This window comes from Triturus cristatus, chromosome 2_1 (genome assembly GCF_964204655.1).
Source record: "Triturus cristatus chromosome 2_1, aTriCri1.1, whole genome shotgun sequence".
Taxonomy (NCBI): Eukaryota; Metazoa; Chordata; class Amphibia; order Caudata; family Salamandridae; genus Triturus; species Triturus cristatus.
In genome coordinates this window covers 365,950,056-365,968,523 of record NC_140581.1, presented here as the reverse complement: position 1 = coordinate 365,968,523, position 18,468 = coordinate 365,950,056, and the positions used below count along the sequence as shown (strand labels likewise).

At 60.2% G+C, this 18,468-nt stretch overlaps 19 non-coding genes across 19 annotated transcripts; all 19 read right to left on the bottom strand.

Annotated features, from left to right (window-relative positions):
- Positions 1 to 502: 502 nt before the first annotated feature.
- On the bottom strand, positions 503 to 666 carry LOC146864648 (U1 spliceosomal RNA). Its single transcript, XR_014977912.1, has one exon. It is a non-coding gene; the product is annotated as a U1 spliceosomal RNA (small nuclear RNA).
- A 914-nt stretch (positions 667 to 1,580) lies between these two features.
- LOC146864647 (U1 spliceosomal RNA) lies at positions 1,581 to 1,744 on the bottom strand. The gene has a single exon (XR_014977911.1). It is a non-coding gene; the product is annotated as a U1 spliceosomal RNA (small nuclear RNA).
- Positions 1,745 to 2,658: 914 nt separating this feature from the next.
- LOC146864646 (U1 spliceosomal RNA) lies at positions 2,659 to 2,822 on the bottom strand. The gene has a single exon (XR_014977910.1). It is a non-coding gene; the product is annotated as a U1 spliceosomal RNA (small nuclear RNA).
- Positions 2,823 to 3,439: 617 nt separating this feature from the next.
- On the bottom strand, positions 3,440 to 3,603 carry LOC146864645 (U1 spliceosomal RNA). The gene has a single exon (XR_014977909.1). It is a non-coding gene; the product is annotated as a U1 spliceosomal RNA (small nuclear RNA).
- A 914-nt stretch (positions 3,604 to 4,517) lies between these two features.
- Positions 4,518 to 4,681, bottom strand: LOC146864644 (U1 spliceosomal RNA). Its single transcript, XR_014977908.1, has one exon. It is a non-coding gene; the product is annotated as a U1 spliceosomal RNA (small nuclear RNA).
- A 914-nt stretch (positions 4,682 to 5,595) lies between these two features.
- Positions 5,596 to 5,759, bottom strand: LOC146864643 (U1 spliceosomal RNA). The gene has a single exon (XR_014977907.1). It is a non-coding gene; the product is annotated as a U1 spliceosomal RNA (small nuclear RNA).
- Positions 5,760 to 6,376: 617 nt separating this feature from the next.
- LOC146864642 (U1 spliceosomal RNA) lies at positions 6,377 to 6,540 on the bottom strand. The gene has a single exon (XR_014977906.1). It is a non-coding gene; the product is annotated as a U1 spliceosomal RNA (small nuclear RNA).
- Positions 6,541 to 7,454: 914 nt separating this feature from the next.
- Positions 7,455 to 7,618, bottom strand: LOC146864641 (U1 spliceosomal RNA). The gene has a single exon (XR_014977905.1). It is a non-coding gene; the product is annotated as a U1 spliceosomal RNA (small nuclear RNA).
- Positions 7,619 to 8,532: 914 nt separating this feature from the next.
- LOC146864640 (U1 spliceosomal RNA) lies at positions 8,533 to 8,696 on the bottom strand. The gene has a single exon (XR_014977904.1). It is a non-coding gene; the product is annotated as a U1 spliceosomal RNA (small nuclear RNA).
- Positions 8,697 to 9,313: 617 nt separating this feature from the next.
- Positions 9,314 to 9,477, bottom strand: LOC146864639 (U1 spliceosomal RNA). Its single transcript, XR_014977903.1, has one exon. It is a non-coding gene; the product is annotated as a U1 spliceosomal RNA (small nuclear RNA).
- A 914-nt stretch (positions 9,478 to 10,391) lies between these two features.
- On the bottom strand, positions 10,392 to 10,555 carry LOC146864638 (U1 spliceosomal RNA). Its single transcript, XR_014977901.1, has one exon. It is a non-coding gene; the product is annotated as a U1 spliceosomal RNA (small nuclear RNA).
- A 617-nt stretch (positions 10,556 to 11,172) lies between these two features.
- Positions 11,173 to 11,336, bottom strand: LOC146864637 (U1 spliceosomal RNA). The gene has a single exon (XR_014977900.1). It is a non-coding gene; the product is annotated as a U1 spliceosomal RNA (small nuclear RNA).
- Positions 11,337 to 12,250: 914 nt separating this feature from the next.
- LOC146864636 (U1 spliceosomal RNA) lies at positions 12,251 to 12,414 on the bottom strand. Its single transcript, XR_014977899.1, has one exon. It is a non-coding gene; the product is annotated as a U1 spliceosomal RNA (small nuclear RNA).
- Positions 12,415 to 13,328: 914 nt separating this feature from the next.
- On the bottom strand, positions 13,329 to 13,492 carry LOC146864635 (U1 spliceosomal RNA). Its single transcript, XR_014977898.1, has one exon. It is a non-coding gene; the product is annotated as a U1 spliceosomal RNA (small nuclear RNA).
- Positions 13,493 to 14,109: 617 nt separating this feature from the next.
- Positions 14,110 to 14,273, bottom strand: LOC146864634 (U1 spliceosomal RNA). The gene has a single exon (XR_014977897.1). It is a non-coding gene; the product is annotated as a U1 spliceosomal RNA (small nuclear RNA).
- A 914-nt stretch (positions 14,274 to 15,187) lies between these two features.
- LOC146864633 (U1 spliceosomal RNA) lies at positions 15,188 to 15,351 on the bottom strand. The gene has a single exon (XR_014977896.1). It is a non-coding gene; the product is annotated as a U1 spliceosomal RNA (small nuclear RNA).
- A 914-nt stretch (positions 15,352 to 16,265) lies between these two features.
- On the bottom strand, positions 16,266 to 16,429 carry LOC146864632 (U1 spliceosomal RNA). The gene has a single exon (XR_014977895.1). It is a non-coding gene; the product is annotated as a U1 spliceosomal RNA (small nuclear RNA).
- A 617-nt stretch (positions 16,430 to 17,046) lies between these two features.
- On the bottom strand, positions 17,047 to 17,210 carry LOC146864631 (U1 spliceosomal RNA). Its single transcript, XR_014977894.1, has one exon. It is a non-coding gene; the product is annotated as a U1 spliceosomal RNA (small nuclear RNA).
- Positions 17,211 to 18,124: 914 nt separating this feature from the next.
- Positions 18,125 to 18,288, bottom strand: LOC146864630 (U1 spliceosomal RNA). Its single transcript, XR_014977893.1, has one exon. It is a non-coding gene; the product is annotated as a U1 spliceosomal RNA (small nuclear RNA).
- Between the last annotated feature and the right edge of the window lie 180 nt (positions 18,289 to 18,468).

The following is an 18,468-nucleotide window of genomic DNA, read 5'->3' as shown; positions in this document are numbered from 1 at the left end:
GCGCAAGGTGACCAGCCAAGGCCCCTGTGCCCACTTTGGAAAGCGCGCAGCTACCCACAGCAGCTTCCCACAGGCCTCGGCCGGCCAGCAACATTTGCATGTCCACGCCCACCGGCAGCGCCAATCAGGGCCCTGCTTTCGCTATGCTGCACCTTGCTGACACGGGTGGGGGAAAGCCAGGGCTACAGCAAGCACACGAGAGGGCTTGGCAGGCCTAAATCGGGCCCAAAAGCAGATTTTTCAGGCCCTTTAAACTGTGCACAAGCAAAGGCTTTCGCAAGCACAACAGAGGGCTTGCCAGGTCGAAATCGGGCCCAGAAGCACGTTTCTAAGCCCTGAGCCAGCATCCCCAGGCTTGTAAATTTGCATATCTAATTGGCCCTCGCCCACTCCCCATTCCAGCCAGCTTACAGCACCCTGGACGGACCACAAGAAACGTCAAAGGGTGCTCCAGACTCCTTTTTATTTTTTTTTCCTTTTTGTCTTTCTTGAAACCAGAGATCAGGGGAAAGCGCGAACGCAGTCCCCCACTACCAGAAATTATGCAGTCGAGTATCCCGCATTTGGGGACATCGCAGGGGTCAGCACATCCGAAGTGCAATGGATGAGCCTCACCCTGGGAGAACCACCTTCGTGATCATGGTGTCTCCCCTGCCAGGTAAGTATGAGTTGGAAGGGGACAGGGTGAGGGCGGGCCGCTGGGCATCTCCCCGCAGAGCGAGGGTGGCATTCACACAGGCAAGGCCTGAGGCCGGGCGAAGCAGAGCATGGGCATTGTGGGGCGCAAGGTGACCAGCCAAGGCCCCTGTGCCCACTTTGGAAAGCGCGCAGCTACCCACAGCAGCTTCCCACAGGCCTCGGCCGGCCAGCAACATTTGCATGTCCACGCCCACCGGCAGCGCCAATCAGGGCCCTGCTTTCGCTATGCTGCACCTTGCTGACACGGGTGGGGGAAAGCCAGGGCTACAGCAAGCACAGAAGGGCGATTGCCATGTCGACTTTGGGCCCAGAAGCAGAGATTTGGGGCTTTTGAAGCCTAAGAGCTGCCACTGAGGCCGCCTCTAGAGGTATGCAGTGCCCTGTTGCCTGGCTAGGCCCCAGTCGACTGCTTGTGGCTGAAAGCCAGGGACAAACAGGCCTGCAAGCGAGCAGGGGTTCTCGCCCTGAGCCCCTCACGCCTTCCCGAACGCTCCCAAACGCTGCAGACAGAACCCTCGCCGGGCAGAGCCCTCGCCGGGCCACGGCCTGGGGTCCTCAGCCAGAGTCTGGGCCTGGGAAGGCTAGGGCGAGGCAAGAGGCTGGCAGCCAGGCCACAGCCCCAGGGGGGCGATGGAAAGGAGCAGACATGTCACCTGGCCAGGGCCTACTTCCCTGTCTCTGGATAGGTCCCCAGAGTGGGAGGCTGCAGCTATCCCATCATTCCCCAGGCTCAGTACTTAGCATGTGATTCCCTCTTGCCCACGCCCCCGCCCCCCTCCAATCCAGCCGCAGCACCCCAGAAAGAACACAGAAGACGAGAAAGGGTGCTCCAGACTCCTTTTTATTTTTTTTTCCTTTTTGTCTTTCTTGAAACCAGAGATCAGGGGAAAGCGCGAACGCAGTCCCCCACTACCAGAAATTATGCAGTCGAGTATCCCGCATTTGGGGACATCGCAGGGGTCAGCACATCCGAAGTGCAATGGATGAGCCTCACCCTGGGAGAACCACCTTCGTGATCATGGTGTCTCCCCTGCCAGGTAAGTATGAGTTGGAAGGGGACAGGGTGAGGGCGGGCCGCTGGGCATCTCCCCGCAGAGCGAGGGTGGCATTCACACAGGCAAGGCCTGAGGCCGGGCGAAGCAGAGCATGGGCATTGTGGGGCGCAAGGTGACCAGCCAAGGCCCCTGTGCCCACTTTGGAAAGCGCGCAGCTACCCACAGCAGCTTCCCACAGGCCTCGGCCGGCCAGCAACATTTGCATGTCCACGCCCACCGGCAGCGCCAATCAGGGCCCTGCTTTCGCTATGCTGCACCTTGCTGACACGGGTGGGGGAAAGCCAGGGCTACAGCAAGCACAGAAGGGCGATTGCCATGTCGACTTTGGGCCCAGAAGCAGAGATTTGGGGCTTTTGAAGCCTAAGAGCTGCCACTGAGGCCGCCTCTAGAGGTATGCAGTGCCCTGTTGCCTGGCTAGGCCCCAGTCGACTGCTTGTGGCTGAAAGCCAGGGACAAACAGGCCTGCAAGCGAGCAGGGGTTCTCGCCCTGAGCCCCTCACGCCTTCCCGAACGCTCCCAAACGCTGCAGACAGAACCCTCGCCGGGCAGAGCCCTCGCCGGGCCACGGCCTGGGGTCCTCAGCCAGAGTCTGGGCCTGGGGAGGCTAGGGCGAGGCAAGAGGCTGGCAGCCAGGCCACAGCCCCAGGGGGGCGATGGAAAGGAGCAGACATGTCACCTGGCCAGGGCCTACTTCCCTGTCTCTGGATAGGTCCCCAGAGTGGGAGGCTGCAGCTATCCCATCATTCCCCAGGCTCAGTACTTAGCATGTGATTCCCTCTTGCCCACGCCCCCGCCCCCCTCCAATCCAGCCGCAGCACCCCAGAAAGAACACAGAAGACGAGAAAGGGTGCTCCAGACTCCTTTTTATTTTTTTTTCCTTTTTGTCTTTCTTGAAACCAGAGATCAGGGGAAAGCGCGAACGCAGTCCCCCACTACCAGAAATTATGCAGTCGAGTATCCCGCATTTGGGGACATCGCAGGGGTCAGCACATCCGAAGTGCAATGGATGAGCCTCACCCTGGGAGAACCACCTTCGTGATCATGGTGTCTCCCCTGCCAGGTAAGTATGAGTTGGAAGGGGACAGGGTGAGGGCGGGCCGCTGGGCATCTCCCCGCAGAGCGAGGGTGGCATTCACACAGGCAAGGCCTGAGGCCGGGCGAAGCAGAGCATGGGCATTGTGGGGCGCAAGGTGACCAGCCAAGGCCCCTGTGCCCACTTTGGAAAGCGCGCAGCTACCCACAGCAGCTTCCCACAGGCCTCGGCCGGCCAGCAACATTTGCATGTCCACGCCCACCGGCAGCGCCAATCAGGGCCCTGCTTTCGCTATGCTGCACCTTGCTGACACGGGTGGGGGAAAGCCAGGGCTACAGCAAGCACACGAGAGGGCTTGGCAGGCCTAAATCGGGCCCAAAAGCAGATTTTTCAGGCCCTTTAAACTGTGCACAAGCAAAGGCTTTCGCAAGCACAACAGAGGGCTTGCCAGGTCGAAATCGGGCCCAGAAGCACGTTTCTAAGCCCTGAGCCAGCATCCCCAGGCTTGTAAATTTGCATATCTAATTGGCCCTCGCCCACTCACCATTCCAGCCAGCTTACAGCACCCTGGACGGACCACAAGAAACGTCAAAGGGTGCTCCAGACTCCTTTTTATTTTTTTTTCCTTTTTGTCTTTCTTGAAACCAGAGATCAGGGGAAAGCGCGAACGCAGTCCCCCACTACCAGAAATTATGCAGTCGAGTATCCCGCATTTGGGGACATCGCAGGGGTCAGCACATCCGAAGTGCAATGGATGAGCCTCACCCTGGGAGAACCACCTTCGTGATCATGGTGTCTCCCCTGCCAGGTAAGTATGAGTTGGAAGGGGACAGGGTGAGGGCGGGCCGCTGGGCATCTCCCCGCAGAGCGAGGGTGGCATTCACACAGGCAAGGCCTGAGGCCGGGCGAAGCAGAGCATGGGCATTGTGGGGCGCAAGGTGACCAGCCAAGGCCCCTGTGCCCACTTTGGAAAGCGCGCAGCTACCCACAGCAGCTTCCCACAGGCCTCGGCCGGCCAGCAACATTTGCATGTCCACACCCACCGGCAGCGCCAATCAGGGCCCTGCTTTCGCTATGCTGCACCTTGCTGACACGGGTGGGGGAAAGCCAGGGCTACAGCAAGCACAGAAGGGCGATTGCCATGTCGACTTTGGGCCCAGAAGCAGAGATTTGGGGCTTTTGAAGCCTAAGAGCTGCCACTGAGGCCGCCTCTAGAGGTATGCAGTGCCCTGTTGCCTGGCTAGGCCCCAGTCGACTGCTTGTGGCTGAAAGCCAGGGACAAACAGGCCTGCAAGCGAGCAGGGGTTCTCGCCCTGAGCCCCTCACGCCTTCCCGAACGCTCCCAAACGCTGCCGACAGAACCCTCGCCGGGCAGAGCCCTCGCCGGGCCACGGCCTGGGGTCCTCAGCCAGAGTCTGGGCCTGGGGAGGCTAGGGCGAGGCAAGAGGCTGGCAGCCAGGCCACAGCCCCAGGGGGGCGATGGAAAGGAGCAGACATGTCACCTGGCCAGGGCCTACTTCCCTGTCTCTGGATAGGTCCCCAGAGTGGGAGGCTGCAGCTATCCCATCATTCCCCAGGCTCAGTACTTAGCATGTGATTCCCTCTTGCCCACGCCCCCGCCCCCCTCCAATCCAGCCGCAGCACCCCAGAAAGAACACAGAAGACGAGAAAGGGTGCTCCAGACTCCTTTTTATTTTTTTTTCCTTTTTGTCTTTCTTGAAACCAGAGATCAGGGGAAAGCGCGAACGCAGTCCCCCACTACCAGAAATTATGCAGTCGAGTATCCCGCATTTGGGGACATCGCAGGGGTCAGCACATCCGAAGTGCAATGGATGAGCCTCACCCTGGGAGAACCACCTTCGTGATCATGGTGTCTCCCCTGCCAGGTAAGTATGAGTTGGAAGGGGACAGGGTGAGGGCGGGCCGCTGGGCATCTCCCCGCAGAGCGAGGGTGGCATTCACACAGGCAAGGCCTGAGGCCGGGCGAAGCAGAGCATGGGCATTGTGGGGCGCAAGGTGACCAGCCAAGGCCCCTGTGCCCACTTTGGAAAGCGCGCAGCTACCCACAGCAGCTTCCCACAGGCCTCGGCCGGCCAGCAACATTTGCATGTCCACGCCCACCGGCAGCGCCAATCAGGGCCCTGCTTTCGCTATGCTGCACCTTGCTGACACGGGTGGGGGAAAGCCAGGGCTACAGCAAGCACAGAAGGGCGATTGCCATGTCGACTTTGGGCCCAGAAGCAGAGATTTGGGGCTTTTGAAGCCTAAGAGCTGCCACTGAGGCCGCCTCTAGAGGTATGCAGTGCCCTGTTGCCTGGCTAGGCCCCAGTCGACTGCTTGTGGCTGAAAGCCAGGGACAAACAGGCCTGCAAGCGAGCAGGGGTTCTCGCCCTGAGCCTCTCACGCCTTCCCGAACGCTCCCAAACGCTGCAGACAGAACCCTCGCCGGGCAGAGCCCTCGCCGGGCCACGGCCTGGGGTCCTCAGCCAGAGTCTGGGCCTGGGGAGGCTAGGGCGAGGCAAGAGGCTGGCAGCCAGGCCACAGCCCCAGGGGGGCGATGGAAAGGAGCAGACATGTCACCTGGCCAGGGCCTACTTCCCTGTCTCTGGATAGGTCCCCAGAGTGGGAGGCTGCAGCTATCCCATCATTCCCCAGGCTCAGTACTTAGCATGTGATTCCCTCTTGCCCACGCCCCCGCCCCCCTCCAATCCAGCCGCAGCACCCCAGAAAGAACACAGAAGACGAGAAAGGGTGCTCCAGACTCCTTTTTATTTTTTTTTCCTTTTTGTCTTTCTTGAAACCAGAGATCAGGGGAAAGCGCGAACGCAGTCCCCCACTACCAGAAATTATGCAGTCGAGTATCCCGCATTTGGGGACATCGCAGGGGTCAGCACATCCGAAGTGCAATGGATGAGCCTCACCCTGGGAGAACCACCTTCGTGATCATGGTGTCTCCCCTGCCAGGTAAGTATGAGTTGGAAGGGGACAGGGTGAGGGCGGGCCGCTGGGCATCTCCCCGCAGAGCGAGGGTGGCATTCACACAGGCAAGGCCTGAGGCCGGGCGAAGCAGAGCATGGGCATTGTGGGGTGCAAGGTGACCAGCCAAGGCCCCTGTGCCCACTTTGGAAAGCGCGCAGCTACCCACAGCAGCTTCCCACAGGCCTCGGCCGGCCAGCAACATTTGCATGTCCACGCCCACCGGCAGCGCCAATCAGGGCCCTGCTTTCGCTATGCTGCACCTTGCTGACACGGGTGGGGGAAAGCCAGGGCTACAGCAAGCACACGAGAGGGCTTGGCAGGCCTAAATCGGGCCCAAAAGCAGATTTTTCAGGCCCTTTAAACTGTGCACAAGCAAAGGCTTTCGCAAGCACAACAGAGGGCTTGCCAGGTCGAAATCGGGCCCAGAAGCACGTTTCTAAGCCCTGAGCCAGCATCCCCAGGCTTGTAAATTTGCATATCTAATTGGCCCTCGCCCACTCACCATTCCAGCCAGCTTACAGCACCCTGGACGGACCACAAGAAACGTCAAAGGGTGCTCCAGACTCCTTTTTATTTTTTTTTCCTTTTTGTCTTTCTTGAAACCAGAGATCAGGGGAAAGCGCGAACGCAGTCCCCCACTACCAGAAATTATGCAGTCGAGTATCCCGCATTTGGGGACATCGCAGGGGTCAGCACATCCGAAGTGCAATGGATGAGCCTCACCCTGGGAGAACCACCTTCGTGATCATGGTGTCTCCCCTGCCAGGTAAGTATGAGTTGGAAGGGGACAGGGTGAGGGCGGGCCGCTGGGCATCTCCCCGCAGAGCGAGGGTGGCATTCACACAGGCAAGGCCTGAGGCCGGGCGAAGCAGAGCATGGGCATTGTGGGGCGCAAGGTGACCAGCCAAGGCCCCTGTGCCCACTTTGGAAAGCGCGCAGCTACCCACAGCAGCTTCCCACAGGCCTCGGCCGGCCAGCAACATTTGCATGTCCACACCCACCGGCAGCGCCAATCAGGGCCCTGCTTTCGCTATGCTGCACCTTGCTGACACGGGTGGGGGAAAGCCAGGGCTACAGCAAGCACAGAAGGGCGATTGCCATGTCGACTTTGGGCCCAGAAGCAGAGATTTGGGGCTTTTGAAGCCTAAGAGCTGCCACTGAGGCCGCCTCTAGAGGTATGCAGTGCCCTGTTGCCTGGCTAGGCCCCAGTCGACTGCTTGTGGCTGAAAGCCAGGGACAAACAGGCCTGCAAGCGAGCAGGGGTTCTCGCCCTGAGCCCCTCACGCCTTCCCGAACGCTCCCAAACGCTGCCGACAGAACCCTCGCCGGGCAGAGCCCTCGCCGGGCCACGGCCTGGGGTCCTCAGCCAGAGTCTGGGCCTGGGGAGGCTAGGGCGAGGCAAGAGGCTGGCAGCCAGGCCACAGCCCCAGGGGGGCGATGGAAAGGAGCAGACATGTCACCTGGCCAGGGCCTACTTCCCTGTCTCTGGATAGGTCCCCAGAGTGGGAGGCTGCAGCTATCCCATCATTCCCCAGGCTCAGTACTTAGCATGTGATTCCCTCTTGCCCACGCCCCCGCCCCCCTCCAATCCAGCCGCAGCACCCCAGAAAGAACACAGAAGACGAGAAAGGGTGCTCCAGACTCCTTTTTATTTTTTTTTCCTTTTTGTCTTTCTTGAAACCAGAGATCAGGGGAAAGCGCGAACGCAGTCCCCCACTACCAGAAATTATGCAGTCGAGTATCCCGCATTTGGGGACATCGCAGGGGTCAGCACATCCGAAGTGCAATGGATGAGCCTCACCCTGGGAGAACCACCTTCGTGATCATGGTGTCTCCCCTGCCAGGTAAGTATGAGTTGGAAGGGGACAGGGCGAGGGCGGGCCGCTGAGCATCTCCCCGCAGAGCGAGGGTGGCATTCACACAGGCAAGGCCTGAGGCCGGGCGAAGCAGAGCATGGGCATTGTGGGGCGCAAGGTGACCAGCCAAGGCCCCTGTGCCCACTTTGGAAAGCGCGCAGCTACCCACAGCAGCTTCCCACAGGCCTCGGCCGGCCAGCAACATTTGCATGTCCACGCCCACCGGCAGCGCCAATCAGGGCCCTGCTTTCGCTATGCTGCACCTTGCTGACACGGGTGGGGGAAAGCCAGGGCTACAGCAAGCACAGAAGGGCGATTGCCATGTCGACTTTGGGCCCAGAAGCAGAGATTTGGGGCTTTTGAAGCCTAAGAGCTGCCACTGAGGCCGCCTCTAGAGGTATGCAGTGCCCTGTTGCCTGGCTAGGCCCCAGTCGACTGCTTGTGGCTGAAAGCCAGGGACAAACAGGCCTGCAAGCGAGCAGGGGTTCTCGCCCTGAGCCCCTCACGCCTTCCCGAACGCTCCCAAACGCTGCCGACAGAACCCTCGCCGGGCAGAGCCCTCGCCGGGCCACGGCCTGGGGTCCTCAGCCAGAGTCTGGGCCTGGGGAGGCTAGGGCGAGGCAAGAGGCTGGCAGCCAGGCCACAGCCCCAGGGGGGCGATGGAAAGGAGCAGACATGTCACCTGGCCAGGGCCTACTTCCCTGTCTCTGGATAGGTCCCCAGAGTGGGAGGCTGCAGCTATCCCATCATTCCCCAGGCTCAGTACTTAGCATGTGATTCCCTCTTGCCCACGCCCCCGCCCCCCTCCAATCCAGCCGCAGCACCCCAGAAAGAACACAGAAGACGAGAAAGGGTGCTCCAGACTCCTTTTTATTTTTTTTTCCTTTTTGTCTTTCTTGAAACCAGAGATCAGGGGAAAGCGCGAACGCAGTCCCCCACTACCAGAAATTATGCAGTCGAGTATCCCGCATTTGGGGACATCGCAGGGGTCAGCACATCCGAAGTGCAATGGATGAGCCTCACCCTGGGAGAACCACCTTCGTGATCATGGTGTCTCCCCTGCCAGGTAAGTATGAGTTGGAAGGGGACAGGGCGAGGGCGGGCCGCTGAGCATCTCCCCGCAGAGCGAGGGTGGCATTCACACAGGCAAGGCCTGAGGCCGGGCGAAGCAGAGCATGGGCATTGTGGGGCGCAAGGTGACCAGCCAAGGCCCCTGTGCCCACTTTGGAAAGCGCGCAGCTACCCACAGCAGCTTCCCACAGGCCTCGGCCGGCCAGCAACATTTGCATGTCCACGCCCACCGGCAGCGCCAATCAGGGCCCTGCTTTCGCTATGCTGCACCTTGCTGACACGGGTGGGGGAAAGCCAGGGCTACAGCAAGCACACGAGAGGGCTTGGCAGGCCTAAATCGGGCCCAAAAGCAGATTTTTCAGGCCCTTTAAACTGTGCACAAGCAAAGGCTTTCGCAAGCACAACAGAGGGCTTGCCAGGTCGAAATCGGGCCCAGAAGCACGTTTCTAAGCCCTGAGCCAGCATCCCCAGGCTTGTAAATTTGCATATCTAATTGGCCCTCGCCCACTCCCCATTCCAGCCAGCTTACAGCACCCTGGACGGACCACAAGAAACGTCAAAGGGTGCTCCAGACTCCTTTTTATTTTTTTTTCCTTTTTGTCTTTCTTGAAACCAGAGATCAGGGGAAAGCGCGAACGCAGTCCCCCACTACCAGAAATTATGCAGTCGAGTATCCCGCATTTGGGGACATCGCAGGGGTCAGCACATCCGAAGTGCAATGGATGAGCCTCACCCTGGGAGAACCACCTTCGTGATCATGGTGTCTCCCCTGCCAGGTAAGTATGAGTTGGAAGGGGACAGGGTGAGGGCGGGCCGCTGGGCATCTCCCCGCAGAGCGAGGGTGGCATTCACACAGGCAAGGCCTGAGGCCGGGCGAAGCAGAGCATGGGCATTGTGGGGCGCAAGGTGACCAGCCAAGGCCCCTGTGCCCACTTTGGAAAGCGCGCAGCTACCCACAGCAGCTTCCCACAGGCCTCGGCCGGCCAGCAACATTTGCATGTCCACGCCCACCGGCAGCGCCAATCAGGGCCCTGCTTTCGCTATGCTGCACCTTGCTGACACGGGTGGGGGAAAGCCAGGGCTACAGCAAGCACAGAAGGGCGATTGCCATGTCGACTTTGGGCCCAGAAGCAGAGATTTGGGGCTTTTGAAGCCTAAGAGCTGCCACTGAGGCCGCCTCTAGAGGTATGCAGTGCCCTGTTGCCTGGCTAGGCCCCAGTCGACTGCTTGTGGCTGAAAGCCAGGGACAAACAGGCCTGCAAGCGAGCAGGGGTTCTCGCCCTGAGCCCCTCACGCCTTCCCGAACGCTCCCAAACGCTGCCGACAGAACCCTCGCCGGGCAGAGCCCTCGCCGGGCCACGGCCTGGGGTCCTCAGCCAGAGTCTGGGCCTGGGGAGGCTAGGGCGAGGCAAGAGGCTGGCAGCCAGGCCACAGCCCCAGGGGGGCGATGGAAAGGAGCAGACATGTCACCTGGCCAGGGCCTACTTCCCTGTCTCTGGATAGGTCCCCAGAGTGGGAGGCTGCAGCTATCCCATCATTCCCCAGGCTCAGTACTTAGCATGTGATTCCCTCTTGCCCACGCCCCCGCCCCCCTCCAATCCAGCCGCAGCACCCCAGAAAGAACACAGAAGACGAGAAAGGGTGCTCCAGACTCCTTTTTATTTTTTTTTCCTTTTTGTCTTTCTTGAAACCAGAGATCAGGGGAAAGCGCGAACGCAGTCCCCCACTACCAGAAATTATGCAGTCGAGTATCCCGCATTTGGGGACATCGCAGGGGTCAGCACATCCGAAGTGCAATGGATGAGCCTCACCCTGGGAGAACCACCTTCGTGATCATGGTGTCTCCCCTGCCAGGTAAGTATGAGTTGGAAGGGGACAGGGCGAGGGCGGGCCGCTGAGCATCTCCCCGCAGAGCGAGGGTGGCATTCACACAGGCAAGGCCTGAGGCCGGGCGAAGCAGAGCATGGGCATTGTGGGGCGCAAGGTGACCAGCCAAGGCCCCTGTGCCCACTTTGGAAAGCGCGCAGCTACCCACAGCAGCTTCCCACAGGCCTCGGCCGGCCAGCAACATTTGCATGTCCACGCCCACCGGCAGCGCCAATCAGGGCCCTGCTTTCGCTATGCTGCACCTTGCTGACACGGGTGGGGGAAAGCCAGGGCTACAGCAAGCACACGAGAGGGCTTGGCAGGCCTAAATCGGGCCCAAAAGCAGATTTTTCAGGCCCTTTAAACTGTGCACAAGCAAAGGCTTTCGCAAGCACAACAGAGGGCTTGCCAGGTCGAAATCGGGCCCAGAAGCACGTTTCTAAGCCCTGAGCCAGCATCCCCAGGCTTGTAAATTTGCATATCTAATTGGCCCTCGCCCACTCCCCATTCCAGCCAGCTTACAGCACCCTGGACGGACCACAAGAAACGTCAAAGGGTGCTCCAGACTCCTTTTTATTTTTTTTTCCTTTTTGTCTTTCTTGAAACCAGAGATCAGGGGAAAGCGCGAACGCAGTCCCCCACTACCAGAAATTATGCAGTCGAGTATCCCGCATTTGGGGACATCGCAGGGGTCAGCACATCCGAAGTGCAATGGATGAGCCTCACCCTGGGAGAACCACCTTCGTGATCATGGTGTCTCCCCTGCCAGGTAAGTATGAGTTGGAAGGGGACAGGGTGAGGGCGGGCCGCTGGGCATCTCCCCGCAGAGCGAGGGTGGCATTCACACAGGCAAGGCCTGAGGCCGGGCGAAGCAGAGCATGGGCATTGTGGGGCGCAAGGTGACCAGCCAAGGCCCCTGTGCCCACTTTGGAAAGCGCGCAGCTACCCACAGCAGCTTCCCACAGGCCTCGGCCGGCCAGCAACATTTGCATGTCCACGCCCACCGGCAGCGCCAATCAGGGCCCTGCTTTCGCTATGCTGCACCTTGCTGACACGGGTGGGGGAAAGCCAGGGCTACAGCAAGCACAGAAGGGCGATTGCCATGTCGACTTTGGGCCCAGAAGCAGAGATTTGGGGCTTTTGAAGCCTAAGAGCTGCCACTGAGGCCGCCTCTAGAGGTATGCAGTGCCCTGTTGCCTGGCTAGGCCCCAGTCGACTGCTTGTGGCTGAAAGCCAGGGACAAACAGGCCTGCAAGCGAGCAGGGGTTCTCGCCCTGAGCCCCTCACGCCTTCCCGAACGCTCCCAAACGCTGCAGACAGAACCCTCGCCGGGCAGAGCCCTCGCCGGGCCACGGCCTGGGGTCCTCAGCCAGAGTCTGGGCCTGGGAAGGCTAGGGCGAGGCAAGAGGCTGGCAGCCAGGCCACAGCCCCAGGGGGGCGATGGAAAGGAGCAGACATGTCACCTGGCCAGGGCCTACTTCCCTGTCTCTGGATAGGTCCCCAGAGTGGGAGGCTGCAGCTATCCCATCATTCCCCAGGCTCAGTACTTAGCATGTGATTCCCTCTTGCCCACGCCCCCGCCCCCCTCCAATCCAGCCGCAGCACCCCAGAAAGAACACAGAAGACGAGAAAGGGTGCTCCAGACTCCTTTTTATTTTTTTTTCCTTTTTGTCTTTCTTGAAACCAGAGATCAGGGGAAAGCGCGAACGCAGTCCCCCACTACCAGAAATTATGCAGTCGAGTATCCCGCATTTGGGGACATCGCAGGGGTCAGCACATCCGAAGTGCAATGGATGAGCCTCACCCTGGGAGAACCACCTTCGTGATCATGGTGTCTCCCCTGCCAGGTAAGTATGAGTTGGAAGGGGACAGGGTGAGGGCGGGCCGCTGGGCATCTCCCCGCAGAGCGAGGGTGGCATTCACACAGGCAAGGCCTGAGGCCGGGCGAAGCAGAGCATGGGCATTGTGGGGCGCAAGGTGACCAGCCAAGGCCCCTGTGCCCACTTTGGAAAGCGCGCAGCTACCCACAGCAGCTTCCCACAGGCCTCGGCCGGCCAGCAACATTTGCATGTCCACGCCCACCGGCAGCGCCAATCAGGGCCCTGCTTTCGCTATGCTGCACCTTGCTGACACGGGTGGGGGAAAGCCAGGGCTACAGCAAGCACAGAAGGGCGATTGCCATGTCGACTTTGGGCCCAGAAGCAGAGATTTGGGGCTTTTGAAGCCTAAGAGCTGCCACTGAGGCCGCCTCTAGAGGTATGCAGTGCCCTGTTGCCTGGCTAGGCCCCAGTCGACTGCTTGTGGCTGAAAGCCAGGGACAAACAGGCCTGCAAGCGAGCAGGGGTTCTCGCCCTGAGCCCCTCACGCCTTCCCGAACGCTCCCAAACGCTGCCGACAGAACCCTCGCCGGGCAGAGCCCTCGCCGGGCCACGGCCTGGGGTCCTCAGCCAGAGTCTGGGCCTGGGGAGGCTAGGGCGAGGCAAGAGGCTGGCAGCCAGGCCACAGCCCCAGGGGGGCGATGGAAAGGAGCAGACATGTCACCTGGCCAGGGCCTACTTCCCTGTCTCTGGATAGGTCCCCAGAGTGGGAGGCTGCAGCTATCCCATCATTCCCCAGGCTCAGTACTTAGCATGTGATTCCCTCTTGCCCACGCCCCCGCCCCCCTCCAATCCAGCCGCAGCACCCCAGAAAGAACACAGAAGACGAGAAAGGGTGCTCCAGACTCCTTTTTATTTTTTTTTCCTTTTTGTCTTTCTTGAAACCAGAGATCAGGGGAAAGCGCGAACGCAGTCCCCCACTACCAGAAATTATGCAGTCGAGTATCCCGCATTTGGGGACATCGCAGGGGTCAGCACATCCGAAGTGCAATGGATGAGCCTCACCCTGGGAGAACCACCTTCGTGATCATGGTGTCTCCCCTGCCAGGTAAGTATGAGTTGGAAGGGGACAGGGTGAGGGCGGGCCGCTGGGCATCTCCCCGCAGAGCGAGGGTGGCATTCACACAGGCAAGGCCTGAGGCCGGGCGAAGCAGAGCATGGGCATTGTGGGGCGCAAGGTGACCAGCCAAGGCCCCTGTGCCCACTTTGGAAAGCGCGCAGCTACCCACAGCAGCTTCCCACAGGCCTCGGCCGGCCAGCAACATTTGCATGTCCACGCCCACCGGCAGCGCCAATCAGGGCCCTGCTTTCGCTATGCTGCACCTTGCTGACACGGGTGGGGGAAAGCCAGGGCTACAGCAAGCACACGAGAGGGCTTGGCAGGCCTAAATCGGGCCCAAAAGCAGATTTTTCAGGCCCTTTAAACTGTGCACAAGCAAAGGCTTTCGCAAGCACAACAGAGGGCTTGCCAGGTCGAAATCGGGCCCAGAAGCACGTTTCTAAGCCCTGAGCCAGCATCCCCAGGCTTGTAAATTTGCATATCTAATTGGCCCTCGCCCACTCACCATTCCAGCCAGCTTACAGCACCCTGGACGGACCACAAGAAACGTCAAAGGGTGCTCCAGACTCCTTTTTATTTTTTTTTCCTTTTTGTCTTTCTTGAAACCAGAGATCAGGGGAAAGCGCGAACGCAGTCCCCCACTACCAGAAATTATGCAGTCGAGTATCCCGCATTTGGGGACATCGCAGGGGTCAGCACATCCGAAGTGCAATGGATGAGCCTCACCCTGGGAGAACCACCTTCGTGATCATGGTGTCTCCCCTGCCAGGTAAGTATGAGTTGGAAGGGGACAGGGTGAGGGCGGGCCGCTGGGCATCTCCCCGCAGAGCGAGGGTGGCATTCACACAGGCAAGGCCTGAGGCCGGGCGAAGCAGAGCATGGGCATTGTGGGGCGCAAGGTGACCAGCCAAGGCCCCTGTGCCCACTTTGGAAAGCGCGCAGCTACCCACAGCAGCTTCCCACAGGCCTCGGCCGGCCAGCAACATTTGCATGTCCACACCCACCGGCAGCGCCAATCAGGGCCCTGCTTTCGCTATGCTGCACCTTGCTGACACGGGTGGGGGAAAGCCAGGGCTACAGCAAGCACAGAAGGGCGATTGCCATGTCGACTTTGGGCCCAGAAGCAGAGATTTGGGGCTTTTGAAGCCTAAGAGCTGCCACTGAGGCCGCCTCTAGAGGTATGCAGTGCCCTGTTGCCTGGCTAGGCCCCAGTCGACTGCTTGTGGCTGAAAGCCAGGGACAAACAGGCCTGCAAGCGAGCAGGGGTTCTCGCCCTGAGCCCCTCACGCCTTCCCGAACGCTCCCAAACGCTGCCGACAGAACCCTCGCCGGGCAGAGCCCTCGCCGGGCCACGGCCTGGGGTCCTCAGCCAGAGTCTGGGCCTGGGGAGGCTAGGGCGAGGCAAGAGGCTGGCAGCCAGGCCACAGCCCCAGGGGGGCGATGGAAAGGAGCAGACATGTCACCTGGCCAGGGCCTACTTCCCTGTCTCTGGATAGGTCCCCAGAGTGGGAGGCTGCAGCTATCCCATCATTCCCCAGGCTCAGTACTTAGCATGTGATTCCCTCTTGCCCACGCCCCCGCCCCCCTCCAATCCAGCCGCAGCACCCCAGAAAGAACACAGAAGACGAGAAAGGGTGCTCCAGACTCCTTTTTATTTTTTTTTCCTTTTTGTCTTTCTTGAAACCAGAGATCAGGGGAAAGCGCGAACGCAGTCCCCCACTACCAGAAATTATGCAGTCGAGTATCCCGCATTTGGGGACATCGCAGGGGTCAGCACATCCGAAGTGCAATGGATGAGCCTCACCCTGGGAGAACCACCTTCGTGATCATGGTGTCTCCCCTGCCAGGTAAGTATGAGTTGGAAGGGGACAGGGTGAGGGCGGGCCGCTGGGCATCTCCCCGCAGAGCGAGGGTGGCATTCACACAGGCAAGGCCTGAGGCCGGGCGAAGCAGAGCATGGGCATTGTGGGGCGCAAGGTGACCAGCCAAGGCCCCTGTGCCCACTTTGGAAAGCGCGCAGCTACCCACAGCAGCTTCCCACAGGCCTCGGCCGGCCAGCAACATTTGCATGTCCACGCCCACCGGCAGCGCCAATCAGGGCCCTGCTTTCGCTATGCTGCACCTTGCTGACACGGGTGGGGGAAAGCCAGGGCTACAGCAAGCACAGAAGGGCGATTGCCATGTCGACTTTGGGCCCAGAAGCAGAGATTTGGGGCTTTTGAAGCCTAAGAGCTGCCACTGAGGCCGCCTCTAGAGGTATGCAGTGCCCTGTTGCCTGGCTAGGCCCCAGTCGACTGCTTGTGGCTGAAAGCCAGGGACAAACAGGCCTGCAAGCGAGCAGGGGTTCTCGCCCTGAGCCCCTCACGCCTTCCCGAACGCTCCCAAACGCTGCAGACAGAACCCTCGCCGGGCAGAGCCCTCGCCGGGCCACGGCCTGGGGTCCTCAGCCAGAGTCTGGGCCTGGGGAGGCTAGGGCGAGGCAAGAGGCTGGCAGCCAGGCCACAGCCCCAGGGGGGCGATGGAAAGGAGCAGACATGTCACCTGGCCAGGGCCTACTTCCCTGTCTCTGGATAGGTCCCCAGAGTGGGAGGCTGCAGCTATCCCATCATTCCCCAGGCTCAGTACTTAGCATGTGATTCCCTCTTGCCCACGCCCCCGCCCCCCTCCAATCCAGCCGCAGCACCCCAGAAAGAACACAGAAGACGAGAAAGGGTGCTCCAGACTCCTTTTTATTTTTTTTTCCTTTTTGTCTTTCTTGAAACCAGAGATCAGGGGAAAGCGCGAACGCAGTCCCCCACTACCAGAAATTATGCAGTCGAGTATCCCGCATTTGGGGACATCGCAGGGGTCAGCACATCCGAAGTGCAATGGATGAGCCTCACCCTGGGAGAACCACCTTCGTGATCATGGTGTCTCCCCTGCCAGGTAAGTATGAGTTGGAAGGGGACAGGGTGAGGGCGGGCCGCTGGGCATCTCCCCGCAGAGCGAGGGTGGCATTCACACAGGCAAGGCCTGAGGCCGGGCGAAGCAGAGCATGGGCATTGTGGGGTGCAAGGTGACCAGCCAAGGCCCCTGTGCCCACTTTGGAAAGCGCGCAGCTACCCACAGCAGCTTCCCACAGGCCTCGGCCGGCCAGCAACATTTGCATGTCCACGCCCACCGGCAGCGCCAATCAGGGCCCTGCTTTCGCTATGCTGCACCTTGCTGACACGGGTGGGGGAAAGCCAGGGCTACAGCAAGCACACGAGAGGGCTTGGCAGGCCTAAATCGGGCCCAAAAGCAGATTTTTCAGGCCCTTTAAACTGTGCACAAGCAAAGGCTTTCGCAAGCACAACAGAGGGCTTGCCAGGTCGAAATCGGGCCCAGAAGCACGTTTCTAAGCCCTGAGCCAGCATCCCCAGGCTTGTAAATTTGCATATCTAATTGGCCCTCGCCCACTCACCATTCCAGCCAGCTTACAGCACCCTGGACGGACCACAAGAAACGTCAAAGGGTGCTCCAGACTCCTTTTTATTTTTTTTTCCTTTTTGTCTTTCTTGAAACCAGAGATCAGGGGAAAGCGCGAACGCAGTCCCCCACTACCAGAAATTATGCAGTCGAGTATCCCGCATTTGGGGACATCGCAGGGGTCAGCACATCCGAAGTGCAATGGATGAGCCTCACCCTGGGAGAACCACCTTCGTGATCATGGTGTCTCCCCTGCCAGGTAAGTATGAGTTGGAAGGGGACAGGGTGAGGGCGGGCCGCTGGGCATCTCCCCGCAGAGCGAGGGTGGCATTCACACAGGCAAGGCCTGAGGCCGGGCGAAGCAGAGCATGGGCATTGTGGGGCGCAAGGTGACCAGCCAAGGCCCCTGTGCCCACTTTGGAAAGCGCGCAGCTACCCACAGCAGCTTCCCACAGGCCTCGGCCGGCCAGCAACATTTGCATGTCCACACCCACCGGCAGCGCCAATCAGGGCCCTGCTTTCGCTATGCTGCACCTTGCTGACACGGGTGGGGGAAAGCCAGGGCTACAGCAAGCACAGAAGGGCGATTGCCATGTCGACTTTGGGCCCAGAAGCAGAGATTTGGGGCTTTTGAAGCCTAAGAGCTGCCACTGAGGCCGCCTCTAGAGGTATGCAGTGCCCTGTTGCCTGGCTAGGCCCCAGTCGACTGCTTGTGGCTGAAAGCCAGGGACAAACAGGCCTGCAAGCGAGCAGGGGTTCTCGCCCTGAGCCCCTCACGCCTTCCCGAACGCTCCCAAACGCTGCCGACAGAACCCTCGCCGGGCAGAGCCCTCGCCGGGCCACGGCCTGGGGTCCTCAGCCAGAGTCTGGGCCTGGGGAGGCTAGGGCGAGGCAAGAGGCTGGCAGCCAGGCCACAGCCCCAGGGGGGCGATGGAAAGGAGCAGACATGTCACCTGGCCAGGGCCTACTTCCCTGTCTCTGGATAGGTCCCCAGAGTGGGAGGCTGCAGCTATCCCATCATTCCCCAGGCTCAGTACTTAGCATGTGATTCCCTCTTGCCCACGCCCCCGCCCCCCTCCAATCCAGCCGCAGCACCCCAGAAAGAACACAGAAGACGAGAAAGGGTGCTCCAGACTCCTTTTTATTTTTTTTTCCTTTTTGTCTTTCTTGAAACCAGAGATCAGGGGAAAGCGCGAACGCAGTCCCCCACTACCAGAAATTATGCAGTCGAGTATCCCGCATTTGGGGACATCGCAGGGGTCAGCACATCCGAAGTGCAATGGATGAGCCTCACCCTGGGAGAACCACCTTCGTGATCATGGTGTCTCCCCTGCCAGGTAAGTATGAGTTGGAAGGGGACAGGGCGAGGGCGGGCCGCTGAGCATCTCCCCGCAGAGCGAGGGTGGCATTCACACAGGCAAGGCCTGAGGCCGGGCGAAGCAGAGCATGGGCATTGTGGGGCGCAAGGTGACCAGCCAAGGCCCCTGTGCCCACTTTGGAAAGCGCGCAGCTACCCACAGCAGCT